Consider the following 14,297-nt stretch of genomic DNA (forward strand, 5'->3'; position numbering starts at 1 on the left):
CTTTCATTTCTTTGAAAGTCTCTAAAGTTTTTTGGCTGCTCACCTGTCTCGATGCATACAGGTGTTATCCTCAGGGTTTAGGTTGTCTGCCTGGTCCAGCCAGCAAGACGATCGTTCAGCCAAGACGTCTCCTCCAGAACGCAGCCCTCTTCCACAAGCTGTCTTTTTTATCGACCAGTTCCGTCCTTATTCTTCCAAGGCTTGGGAACACCACCATAGGGGTCACCATTTGAGGAGACTGAGGCACGGACTCCCGGATCTGACTAGAAGACCCTTTATGAGTCCATATACATCCCTCATAGGGGAAGACACTTGATTCCCATGTTTCCCACAGCTCACCTCTCAGTTCCAGAGGGACTTCAGTTGCCGGTTCCTGCTTCCTTTCAGCAGCTCATTCAACATTCTGTGGGACTTGCAGCCTGCCGCTCAGCCTGGCGGTTCATAAACCCATCACGTCGGGGTCACCGGGTTGCTGCAATGGATAGACGGGATGCTGTTTGATGCTAGCAAATGCCGACTTATTGTACAGAAGCACGAGTTTATTTATGTTATCAGAGGTCGCGTGCTTTAAACAGTTTAGTTCCTTAAGATAAGCATTACATACCATGCAATCCCTATTTGGTTAACTACAAACAAAGGACACTTTAAGTAAGTTTTACACTCATCAATTAACAGCAAACTGTTACTTCCACTTGGCACCATCTGTTCCTCATCTTCTTACCTTTTCTCGGCCAGACTCATCCTGTTGGTTGTTATCTATTCACCCTCCTTATCCTCCCAGGGTTTGTAGCCATCCCCCCAAGGTTCGTGGCCTACAAGCTCCAGCACGTTCCTTTCAGCTAACTGATTGTTACTTATGGTCCAGATTTCGAAGGGCCCCTCCTACACAGAGGCGATAGTGAAGAGGGGGTGATGGCACAGAACATCTCTGTTGCTCCAGTCTGGCAGGGTTTTCTTGTGCTGGGGCGCTCCATTGTTGGCTCAGCAGTCCTGATATGGTCCTGTGGTGGGTTAACCACGGCCAGCACCCAGCCAGCCACCCAGCTCTTCATCTGCTCCCCGACTCAGCAGGACAAAGGGAGAAAAAAAACCAGCAATGCTCCTAGGTCAAGGTACAGGCAGAGAGACTACTTACCAATCCCTGTCATAGCCAAACATGTGTTGTCTTGCCAAAGATCAATTTCATTCATTGCCAATTAAAACAGATGTTGATTGTGAGAAACAATGACCAAAACATTGAAGACCATTCCCAAGTTTCTCCCAGGGCCAAATTACTCCATTGATCCCAATTCACCTACACAAGCACACCCTGAGAGGTGTAGGGGGGATGTTGAAGAGGGTTGATGGCACAGGAAACCTCTGCTGCTCCTTCCTCATCACACTTCTGCCCTGCTCCAGCGTGGGTCCTCTCCATAGACCCTGCCATCTTTGCGGTCAAGGGTATGCATTGTTCATTTCATTCTGTCTTGCTTGTGTCCTTGAAACTCAGAGAATGACAGAGAACGTTGACATTGGAAGGGACCTCTGGAGATCATCCAGTGAAACCCCCTAGGAGAGGCACGGCCAGCTCAAGCCGGTGGTACAGGGCCTTGGCTCGGTAGCTTTGGAATATGTCAAGGGGTGGACATTCCATAACCACTCTTGGCAACTACCTGCAGTGGTTGAACATCCTCAGTTCAAAAAGTGTTACCTTGGCTCACGTGGAGCTCTCAGAGCCTTTTCTTCTCCAGACTGACCAGAGTTAGATCTCTCACCCTGTCTTCCTGGGAGCCATGTTCCAGTCCCTTCAAGAAGCTTGGTGGCCTTTTGCAGGACTTTAGTAGGTCAACAACTCCCTTGCTCTGGGAAGCCCAGCCCTGGACATGGCTCCAGATGTGGCCTCAGCAGTGCTGAGAGGAGGGGAAGGGTCACCTCCCCCCATCAGCCAGCGATGCTTTTCCTAATGCAGCCCAGGGGGCCGTTGGCCTTTGCCATGAGGGTGCATCGATGGCTCCTGCTCAGCTGCTTGTCCTCTGGCACCCAAAGGTCCTTCTCTGCAGAGCTGCTCTCTGGCCAGCCTGCCACCAGCAGGATAGCCCCAGGAGGGCTGGATCACGGGCTGGCCTCCTCCAGGGGCTTGCTCAGCACCAGCAGCAGCATCTTGCCCATCCTGGAGATGAGCTTCAGCTCTGGCACAGGCCGCAGGGTGCTACAGAGTCACCTGGGAGAGCAAAGCCCTCTCCTGCCAGGGCTGCGCAGCCCAGGCCTGTTGCCCTCTGGCCTCGGGGACTGCAGCCCTTGCTCTCATGGTGGGAACGTCCTTCATCCTTCTGCTGCCCCCTGCCACCCGCTCCAGCATCCTCTGCTGGGCAGCAAACCCCTCCCACACAAGGGCTCCCATCCCTGGGTACCGGTGTCCGTGTGACAAGCCTGCCCTTGGCCCTGGTGCCACCCCTGAGGTGCTGCAGCCCACATGGGCCCCAGAGCCCACCGCCTGGGGCGTGGGCAGCAGGAGCCCCCTGTGCCACCACAGAGCTGTGACATCAGTGGCGTAAGCGCTGAGGAGGGGCAGGGCAGCTCCCACGCCTTTGGTAGGGGATGGAGACACAAGGTCTGTAGGGGAGACCTACGGGAAACATGAGGGGAGGGGGACGCTCTGTGCGATTTCAGGGCAGCTCAGATACATGGAGCTCTTGTATTGGACAGGCAATGAGGTTGGGTGAGAGCTTGAGTGTGGATCAAAGGGGAGAGCAGCCAGGGTGGCACTGAGGGAGGAATTAGTTGTGGTTTGACACTGGCCAGCACGCAAATGCCCAGCATCTGTTGTTCACTGACCCCTTACATGCCCAGCGTGATGGGGGAGAGGATCAGAGGAAAACTCACAGGTCAGGAAAATAACAGTTCAACAGGAGAAGCAAAAGCTTTGTGTGCAAGGAGAGCAACATGAGCAATTCGCTCACTCCTTGCCATGGGCAGCAGGGGTTCAGCCATCTCCAGAAAAGCTGCTCTTCAGCACATCTGTCAGTGACACGGGAAGACAAATGCCATGACCACAAATGTCCTCTTTTCATCCTCCTTTCCCCGAGCTGTTATTGATGAGCACAACGTCCTGGGATATGCAATATCCCTGTGGTCACTGGGGGTCAGCCGCCCAAGCTCCTTGCATCCCCCCAGTCTCCTTGTAGCGCAGGCAGAGTGTGAGAAAGAGAAGCCTTGGTGATTACTCTGCAGCGGTGACCAAAACACTGGTGTGTGGTCAGCGCTGCCTTGGGAAGAGATGCAAAGCACAGCACCAGAAGGGCTGCTGTGAAGAAAATGCACTCCATGCCAGCCCGAGCCAGGACAGAGCGACAGGTCATACAGTCAGGGTGAGGCAGGAACAATGTCTTCTTGAAATGACCTGAGGAAACCTGTGGATCACAGAGCCTGTCTCTTCTGGGGGAATCAGTCTCCTTGGTGATCACTGCACAGGTAAGCAAGGATGCCAGGAGCCCAGGTCTTTGTGGGAGAGTTCCCCAGACCAACCAGGCCACCCACTCTGATGCTCATCTGCACCTGGGACTCCACAAAGAGGACAATCTGCTCAGGGATTTGAAGACCAGGGCCACCTTGCTTCTAGTAGTGTGCAGTTGTGGTGTCCCTGATGCCCAGGCATGTGTGGATGGAGAGCAGCAGAGCACAGCCCAGGACAGGAGGGAAGGAGAACCTGGCCTGCTGAGGACACTGGCAGGTGGGATCCCATGGGGGCAGGGCCCTGAGAGCATCCCTAGGCCTTCCTGGCCCTGACCAGCCTCACCTGGGGCCTCCACCCAAAGCTTTGTCCATGGCTCCAGGAGCCCATTGAAGCCAGGCAGGAGATTCAGCCCCAGCACAACCTGTGCTGTAGGTGTGCGGGTCTCCAGGCACAACCACAGGAACAGCCTGGCCTGTCTATGGACCTTGTTGGTTCTGAATTTCAGGCTCACTTCCCAGCTTCATTCTGAATGGGGTGGCCAATGAAATGACTCCATTACCCCCAAGTCCTGGGGACATTCTGCTGCCTTCCTTCTTTCCTCTAACTCCCTCCGAATTATGCACACCTTCCTTGTTGTAATGGCTTGTCTCTGGCCAAAAGCCCAGCAGCCACCCAGCCGCTCCCTCCCCCCTTCCCTCCACAGTCAAGTCCAAAATATTAACACAGCGGTCTACATGTGGTGTTATGAGTGATGATAATGTGGAAAAAAAATAATTTCCCTCACTGTATTGTCAAGGCACCTCTTCATTTGCTCCAGGGCACGGCTGGCTGCCTCTGCTACCAGGTCACGGGCTGGGATTGTGTTTTGCCTTCTGTCCCCCAGCACCACCAGGGCCTTTTCTGCACAGACACTGCCCAGCCAGGCAGGTCCCAGGCCCTGCAGCTGCAGGGTGTTAGTCCACCCGAGGGAGGTGCAGGCTCTGCCCTTGGTCCTTCCTGCATCTGTGCAGCTCCTGACAGGGCGGCCACCCCACCTGCCAGGGTTCCCCTCCATGGCATCCCTAGGGCACAGGGATGGTCCTCTCAGTTTGGTGCCACCGACAGACACTGTGAGAGTTGCCTCCACTGGATTATCTTTCCAGCTCTTAAACTGTAAGCAGGAGAGTCCCCTGTGGTGCCCACACTGCCCCAGTATGTCCCAGTGGCCTCCAGGTGGGGTGTGAGCCCTTCCCCACTGCTCTCTCAGCCTGACCATCCAGCTGGTGTTTTACTCATCTCTTTCTGTTTGCACCCAGAGTGTCATGGCCTCACTTGGGCAGAAGAACACTGATGAAGACCATGGCCAGAGTTTTGTAAAGCTGAGGGAAATGACATCCACTGTGGAGCTCCTCACGCACAACTGCAGGCTGTTCCACGTGCCTCCCTCACCTGGCCGTGGTCTCCCTCTTTCTCAGCACTGGCATGTTTGCCCACCTGAAGCCCCCCTCCATCTCCTCCCCATCCCTGGACCTAGTGGTGGCAGTTCTGTACTTGGTGGTGCCTCCAGCAGTGAACCCCCTCATCTACAGCATGAGGAACCAGGAGCTGAAGGACGCACTGAAGAAGCTGATGCAGTCAGGTGTATCTCAGCAGCACTGAACTGCCTGTATCTCCTCACAAGGCATTTGCAGGTCATCTCTGGAACTTCCTGTGCATTTAGCATTTAATCTGTGACAATCCTGTTTGTTTTGCAATGCCTGCATGGAGTCCACTTCCTCAAGGCAGGAACCTAGCCTGTTTGACCCAGAGGCCTTTATCCGTGTGCTTTGGGGGATGGTGCAGCTAGACTCCTGTGTCACATCTATGTAATAAAAGAGTTTTTTCCCAGTACTGATATCTGGGAAGTGCCTGGTAGAGGAAAATACCAGTGTAGATTTAAGCTGGGTGAGTCTGCATGGTGTGGGCACACAGCAGGTCGGGGCACACAGCAGGTGTGCAGATCTAGGGGTCATGGTGAAGGAACCAAGGCAATTAAGGAGAAGCACTGAGGGGCCTGCTCTGTGCCATATCCCCTGGACACACCACACAAGCTGCCCCAGATTCCCCAAGAGGTCCCTAACACCACTCCTTTCCCTTCTTTGTCTTACACCCCAGCCCCCATCAGGAACATCTGTTGCATGGTCACCTCTGTCCTACTCCAGGGCTCAGTGAGACCCAGATCCATTCCTATTTTAAATGTAAAGGCAGCCACTTTCAATATAAAGGCAGCCTTGTTCGCACTGACACTTGTTACACACAAGTCCCATAGCTCTTGTCACAGTTGGTGTGGTGACGCAAGTCGAGACAGACTCAAAACCACTGTATATGCGTGGGTGAGTTCAGGCAATATGGCTAAAATGGCATTTATTGTTTTAACATATTGCTTATATATCTTAGACAGTACATGTGTCAGATGCTGATAGGCTTTATGTCTTCTCCTTGCTTGCTGTTTGCTGTTGCTGTAGGTGCCCGTATGCTGCGGTTTTAAGTTCTGGTTTTTTCACATCCTGTTTACATGCCTGACATTTTTGTAGATGTCTTAAAGGTACGCGACTAAGCCTTCAAAGTCAACTAACTCATTAGCAGACCGACTGCAGACCCCAACAATTCCCCTATTTTGTTTTTGAACAGCTGTGTGCTGTTTGCGGCAGGTGTGCTGTGCGCTGCAGGGCCCTTGGCAAATACGACACAAACTAGGCAATAGCAAACAAACAATACCGCCAACTGAGTGAATTGATGCCAAAAAACCCCTGACAGTTTCTCAGGTTTTGGTAACATGTTGCTGCAATGTGGCACCTAAATCCATGCAGTACACGCCATCAAGATCCTCACAGCCATGTCCTGAGTCAACAACAAAAACTCAATAGCTGCTCTGTTTTGTAAAATCGCATGTGGTGGCAAATCATCAGCTAACAATCCCAAAACACTAGAGGTTTGATTTGCATTCTTAACTACCTAACAAATAAGGTGATTTAACTCTTTTAATGCTTTCCCTGCTGCTGCTCCGGGTAAGAGAAGAGCTGCTGCAATACGTTCCCATCAGTTCCATGACTCAACTACACCATTGCATGTTTCATCCAAAGCTATACTGTGTTTAAACACATTATGCTTATCAGCATGAGCACATATTGATTTATGTGGGTGCCATGGTGCCATCATGGCCTCCCGGTACATTAGCATCTACATAAAAACAACTATCAGCATTCAATGTGCCAACAACATCAATTTCTTGTGGGTTACCATTATACAGAGTTAACCTATTATCCCAAATACCAAGGTTTTCAGTAAGATCCTTCATTACTCAAAGTCTTTGATGAAATCGTACATTCGGCTTTTGTGCAATAATGTCTGTTAACACACGTTGCAAGTCAGTTTTGAGGAAGGGCACACCAACCAGGCATGTGTGGGAGGGTTGACTGCCTTGCACCAGAGACACACCAAACCGGGATGGGTTCAGTTGCTGTGCTAAGGAGACCACACATCAGTTGTTGGGTTGACTGGTGGCAGCCGTGCTCCCACGATCCAGCACGCTAATCTCAGGCCGCACACAGCGAGCTGGTATCCATTGCAGACCTTCATCTGTAAAGACACAAGCATAACCTCTCCCCCAAGTTAACATCCATGCGGTCCTGACCACTGCGCGGTACAAGGGTCTTTTGTGCCTACTAAGACGCCTTTGTGCTTTGGCTGCTTATTACCAAGTGACACAAAGTGCCGCACAATGGGAGGCACCGCATGGTTGGCAGAGATTTTCAAAAAGTTCAAAACACAGCATGCTTTCTCTGAACGTGCCTCTGGGGTCATTTCCTTCATTCCCCCTTCTTGTGTTTCAAGCAGGCATTTGAGAGTATTGTTCATGCGTTCAACGATGGCTTGGCCCGCGGGGGAATGGGGAATACCAAATTTGTGGGAGATCCCCCACCGGGAAAGGAACTGAGTGATGGACTTGGAGCTATAGGCAGGTCCATTGTCCGTTCTGATTTCAAGGGGGACACCGAGCACAGACAAAGCACGTTGCCAGTGCCAAATGACCTCACGACTGGTCTCACCTGTGTGGGCAGTAGCAATCATTGCAGCAGAATATGTGCCTATTGTAACATGGACATATTTTTGTCTGCCAAACTCGTTGTAATGACTGACATCTGTTTGCCAAAGTTTTAAAGCTTGAAGGCCTCTAGGACTGACTCCAAGACTGGGTATGGAGGTAACATTTGGACAGTCTGGACAGGCTGCAACAATGCTGCATGCAGCAGCCTGAGAGAGACGCTTTTGGCCAAGTTGATGATACCAGGATTGCCAAATACGATGATAAAATTGGTGGGCTAACACGGCCTGCTGGTGGGCATCAGGAACAGGCAGTGACAGAGCCACAGAAACTAGAGCATCACCTCTAGCATTGCCTTCAATTAGAGAACGGGTAGGGAAGAACAGCTGTAAAATGCATAACATAAAATGGAGAGCGGCGTTTCCAAATTCCTTCCCAACCTAAAGTCTAAGCTGCTAAAAGTTTGGGATGGTTGACATGGCCAAGGACAGTGATATCCAACTTGGGAAGGAGGGCTGCCACATAGGCTGAATCAGTAACAAGATTAAGAGTGCCTGGGAAGAACTGAAATGCCAAGGCCGCAGCTTGTAACTCTTCAACTTCCAGGGTTCCTTCCAAATATACAATTTGGGAATGCCATTGCCCGTCCTGCTTCCAAGCAGCAGTGGCTTTTCATGGTTTTCCAGACCTGTCCGTAAACACTGTGTCACCTTTGACTGGGCATCTCTGATTTAGCTGCCGTGGCTGCAAAGTTACATCTACAGTCATTTTCAAAAGTGGATGAGGTGGATGATGGTGCTGAACTTGCCCTTGAAAACTGGCAAGAGCCACTTGAAGGGCAGTAGCGTTTGACAGCGCCCATTCAAAATTGAATTGTTGTACAGGGATAATCACAGCTGTTGGATCCACTGCAGTCAACTCTAAACATCTTTTTCAGATTCTTATGATCAAGTTGACAAAATTGGACCATCCAACAGAATTTTTCTTAGACTGCAAAGGCAAATCCAACCATACTGCAACAACCGACTTGGCTTTGTCTGCTTTGTCTTCTGGATCTAAAGGAATGGTGAACATACAGCCTTACAGATCAATAACTACAATGTCCCACTCCATTGGTATCACGGTGGCAGACGGCAATCCCGGCTGCAAGGCCCCCACGGGGGCCATCACTGCATTGACTTTACGCAGGTCATGCAGCAATCGCCATTTCCCTGAAATCATTTTCATCACAAATACAGGGCTGTTCCACGGGCTATGTGACTCTTCAGTGTGGCCCGTGTTTAATTTTTCCTTAAGTAATTCATGCCGGGCACACAGCTTTTCCTGGGGCAGGGGCCACTGACCTACCCATACTGGTCTGTCGGTCAGCCAAGTAGACCAAGGGGAGGCTGTTTCACTGCCTGCAGTACAGCGGCCCCAGTTAAAAATCCGTGGTGATCCAAACTCCCCACTGTCCTAGACAATCTCGGCCCCACAGAGTGAGTGCTGTGGTAGTAACGTATGGCCGGACGGAGGCAGTCTGTCCTTCTTGTGTTTTGATCTGTATAGGTTTTACAGACAAGTAGCTTGTAGTCACGCCCCCCCGACCTACATCTCCCGCTGCGTTATTTACCAAAGGCCATTGAGGTGGCCAGTCCTTGCTTGATATGACAGTTGCGTCTGCTCCGGTATCCAGAAGACCGCTCAACTTCACTTGTGCCGGAGTGCCTCCCGACAACGCCAGAGTGCAGGTCATGTTGGGTCCTTGTGGAGATGGTTCTTGTGTCCAAGACACTTGAGGTATTCCAGTGGAGGTGAATCCTTCATCACCCTGCTGTCTAGGTTCTGTCTGGGGAACAAAACTCTCAAAAGGCACAAGCTGAGCAAGGCGTGTATTTTTTGGAATCATAACAGGAGGCACAGGTGTAGACACTAAGGCACATATTTGATCCGTAAAGTCTATATCACAAACACCAACATGGACTTGGTTATTTTGGACTTGATCTAACACTAGGGTGGACCACTGAGCCTGATGTTGAGGGCTGGCATACTGCCCAGTACCCATCAACACGTCAGGCCCACTAGCAACCCGGGGATCATCCTGTGCAAGGTTCATATTCTGCAGCCCTTGCTGTTCCACCGCTGCCCGCCATGTGCCGTGGGAGACTGACAGTGGCACAGGTTGGAAAATGATCTGCGCCACCTGAGAAATATCGAAAGGAGTCCAAGTGTCCATGGTAAGCAAATGTAACAATTGCTTTGTAACCGACGAATTCACCCCGTACTGAGAAACAGGTTTTTGCAAGTCCTGCACTATTTTCCAAGCAGGTGCTGTATGAACCTTGGGATTACCAGCAGCCACGTCTCCTGTTATAACAGGACATGCATGCAGTGCAACAGTGGAAGGAGTAGTAACATCAAGGAGCGGTCTACCTGTATGTCCTACTAAATTCCAGTTTCCCTCTTTCTGTACCCCGTCTTTTACAGCCTGCCAAAATTGCCGAGGGCCACGTGGCATTACCATTACGTTGGATACTGGATTTCTACCACCACCACATTCATCGCTGCCTCTGACTGATAACCTTGTCGTAGCTGGACATGATTCCCGATTTTTGGCATTTCCACCCTGCGTAGGCAGGGGAGGAGCAGAGGGGGCAGGCGGGAGGGGAGAAGCAGCTGTGGGAGGAGGGAGTGTGGGCTGCCATAAATGTCGGTGGGACTCAGGGGGGCAGGGATCAGTCCGCCGAGGTTTCTGCTTGCCGTCCTCATCCTCGGAATCACTACCGAACATAGGTCGATGCCATTGGGCAGATCTGGGGGCTTTGGGACATTGAGGAGTGGTGACTGGTAAGGGGCACGGATTCTCCCCCACCCCCACGACCTCACCCTCTTGTCTGTTGACTGAAGGGTGATCCAGGGGAGGTCTGGCTGATACACCCCCACTGACGTCTTGCTGACTTTTCAAGCCCCCCACAGCATCACTAAGCAGTGCCCATGTAGCCAAAAGCCACGACACGTCTTTGTCCCCTTTCGCCGCAGCTTCTAACAGTGTCGATCCCAAATTCTCCCAGGTCGACACACTAAAAGCAGTCATGGTGGATGCTTCTACTCCTTGTCTCTTGGCCCACAATAACATACATCTTAACCACAGCCCATCTAAAGTAGTTCCACGCTGCTGTAACATTTAACTTCCACATGACAGCACCATGGTATCTTCCTTAAATTTGTCCCCATGATGTCCCTGGTGGCTCACCTTTCTGGTGTCACGGTCTCCCAGGACCTTGCAGCCGTCCCGTTGCGCTATTCCACTTCACCAGGCTCCATCTCCCCACCAACCCGCTGGTCACAGTCTCACGGTCTCCTTATGATACCCCTTATTGGGGTCACATCAGCACGTTGAGGTAACCAATTGTGGCGACGCAAGTCGAGTCAGACCCAAAATGTGGAGTGGCTGGAAGAAAACGGGCATATTATGAGCAACCCAGACCGAATAACTTGGTTGTAATAACAGGCCGCAGCTCTAACAAGCTGCAGGTGTTGTGAAGGACATGTGCAAGGCCAAGGGAGACAAAGAAACTGTGTATTCACAGAGAGGTAAGAGAGTTGGACAGAAAGATGATAAAAACAGGATGCCTGCACAAGGGGGGAGCAGCGTGTGGGCACCGCACTGGGACCAACAACTTGGGAGGTGGGAGCGTGTGAACGAGCAGTTTTAACCGATCACCTTTTACATAACAAAGCGTGCGTAGTGTGTGCATTTTTAGCTGTAGAGTATAAATTGGTGTGAGTCTATTAATAACGTGGCACTAACTTGATCACATTGGTCGTATAAGTTGTGTCTGAGCCTTCTGCATCAACAAGTGGCGCCCGAACAGGGACCCTCTTGTCCATGCTTGCTGGAGCACAGAGGTGGACAAGAGGGGGCAGAAGAAGCTGGCCGTAGCAGGTGCTGCCCCATTGCATGGGAAGATGCGTGCGCACAGCCGTTGGAATCTTGCCCCGATCAGGTGAGCGGTCGGGGAGGAGATGGGGTCCACGCTGAGCAAAGAGGAAGCAGCAGTGGTGAAGCTCCTCCAACATATCCTCTCTCAGAGAGGGTTATCTTGTGATGAGGGAAGCCTGAAGAGGTTGCTGTCGTGGGCTCGGCAGCGTGGATTAATCCGATCCGTGAGTGCAGCCTCTGAACTAGACACTTAGGAAAAGGTTGGCGCAGCACTGTGGGAGGACATTAGCTCAGGCTCTAAAGGCAGGGGGAAGCTCTCCACAGTGTGGAGGCTGATCCCAGAGACTCTGTGCGGCGAATGAAGAGACGGGACGCAGCTTGATGCAAGCAAATGTCAATTTATTGTACAGAAGCACGCGTTTTTATACACTTTCAGAAGCTGCGCGTTTTAAACTAATTGGTTCTTGAAGCTAAGCATTGCATACTAGGCAATCCCTGACTGGTGGTTAACTACCAGCAATCAACAGCAAGGTGTTACCTTTCCTTGGCGCCATCCTTGGTGCCATCCGTCTCCCACTCCCCTGTGCTCTGCAAACATGCCTCATCATGTTAATTGTTGTCTAGACAAGCTCGAGCACATTCCCCTCAGCTAACTGATTGCCGCGCATGGTCCTAGTTTCCAGACCGCTCCTGCAACTCTGAAAGAGATGAAAGCAGAATGACAAACTACCACATCTGCTTTTGCTGCCCTGTCGGCAGAAGTTGAAGGCGCTAGAGCAAAAGACTCTGCTACTGCTATGACATTCTCGGGAGCCTCGTTCCCAAAAGCCAAAAGACAGGACAGGGATGCATGGTGTGTAGCAGCAGTGCGGCTAAAGCGCCAAGAGCCAAAGGAAATGAATCTGCCACCGCTTGAATCTCCCGGTCCATGTTGGAGAGAGAAATACCCGGAACGCGTGCATAACGTCTCGACAGAGGACAGCTTCTATCCACCTCTGCCTCTGTCCACGCCTCCATCACCCCAATCGGCATCTGCAGAACGTCACTGTGGTTTGGAGAATGTACAGCTGCAAGATCTCATGAAAAAATTGGAGCAACTTGAGACATGGATGCTAGAATTGGCACAGCCTGCTCCTATAGCACTGCCACTATCTCCCTTCTCTATTAATCCTTTTTCACAGGGTGGAGGAGGGGAGAGTGGCTCTGGGGAGACATTAGCAGCGGGACCGTTACCACCGCTGGTTCCAATGGGAGGCATGGGGGGTAACTGTAATCCAACACGTCGATGGTGGGGAGTCATTTGGGATGCAATTATAGAGGGGCAATTTGGGCCGATGGCCTTTCCTGTGATAGTAACACCACAGGGTAACGAGTGGGAACCTTTAGACTGGAAAGTAATCAAAGAAGCGGAATTAGCAGTAACACAATATGGGTTTAAATCTCCATATACTAACTCAATAATTCAGCATATTTTCACAGCAAATTTATTAACTCCATATGATGTGCGTATGGTTGCACAAGCTTTGTTAACGGCTTCTCAGCAGATACAGTTTTTTCAACGCTGGCAGGCAGCGAGTCATGCTGCTGCGGCCACGCCACGTCAGCAGGGGGATCCGCTGTTTGGAGTGAATGCCCAAATGCTTTACAGGTGCCAGCCCCTTCGCTAACCCTTAGTGGCAAGTGGGATTCCAACCCAAGGTGTTACGATTAATGCAGGAACTAGCTCTGAAAACGATTTTTGCCCTCCATGATGACAAAATAGCACCAGCATTTATGGGGATAGAACAGGGACCTATAGAATCTTACCCAAAATTTATAGACAGACTGCATGCCGCTCTCATGATTAATCCTGATCTGAATGAGGATATGAAAGCAAAGTTTCTTGATATGCTTGCTTATGATAATGCTAATGAGAAAACTAAGAAAGCTTTAAGCCTCCTGCCGTGTGGGTCATCAGCTGTCCAGCTGTTGGAGGTGGCAGAAAGAATGATTGATCAGGAAAAAACTGCCTTTATGGCTGCCGCGGTAGGAGCTGCAGTGAAGCCGCTTGTGCAAGGTAAAAATAATAACGGGAGGCAAGCTAGGAGATGTTTTAATTGTGGCAGGATGGGACATATTAAATCACAATGTCATGTTCCAGGCTCACAGCAAAAGAAATGGTGTGTGCAGTGTTGGGAAGATAATCATAACACCAGTGATTGTCGGAAAAAAGGGGAACGAGACACGGAGCACGTCTCGCCCTTGTGGTACGACACAAGTCCAGGGTGCTTGGACCGCTGCTCCACCGCCACCTCCGGAAGCACCAGAGTGGACCTGACAAGAGCAGTAGCTATTACTCTTACCGACACCACAGTTCAATTGGTTGATTCAAATCTTGTGGGACCTTTGGGACATGGTGTGAGTGCCTTATTAATCGGATGTTCTTCAGTATCTAGGAAAGGTATTTTTGTAGTCCCAGGACCTATTGAAGGACGGATTAAAATAATGGTTTACACACTAACTCCCCCTATAACTATTAAGGAGCGATCAAAAATTGCTCAATTAATTCCTTTTGAAGCAGAAGTGCCTAACGCAGAACAAAAGACAAGGGCTGTAGAAGGTATCGGATCCACCGGTCAGCCTGGTGTTTTGCTAGCCATGGACATCAGTCGGGGAAAACCGGAGGAAGAAACATAACTGAGACACCCTAGTGGACAAGTGTGCAAATTGCAGATGATTATAGACAGTGGAGGTGATGTAACGATTGTACCTTTTCTTAAGTGGTCTAGGCGGTGGCCTCTAATGCCTGCGGGTACCGGCATTGTAGGGGTTGGTGGGACTCAAGCTACCTTTATCAGTAGAGACGTAATTGCATTTATGTTCTCTGATGGTAGGGTAGT

Source organism: Falco cherrug, chromosome 19 (genome assembly GCF_023634085.1).
Source record: "Falco cherrug isolate bFalChe1 chromosome 19, bFalChe1.pri, whole genome shotgun sequence".
Taxonomy (NCBI): domain Eukaryota; kingdom Metazoa; phylum Chordata; class Aves; order Falconiformes; family Falconidae; genus Falco; species Falco cherrug.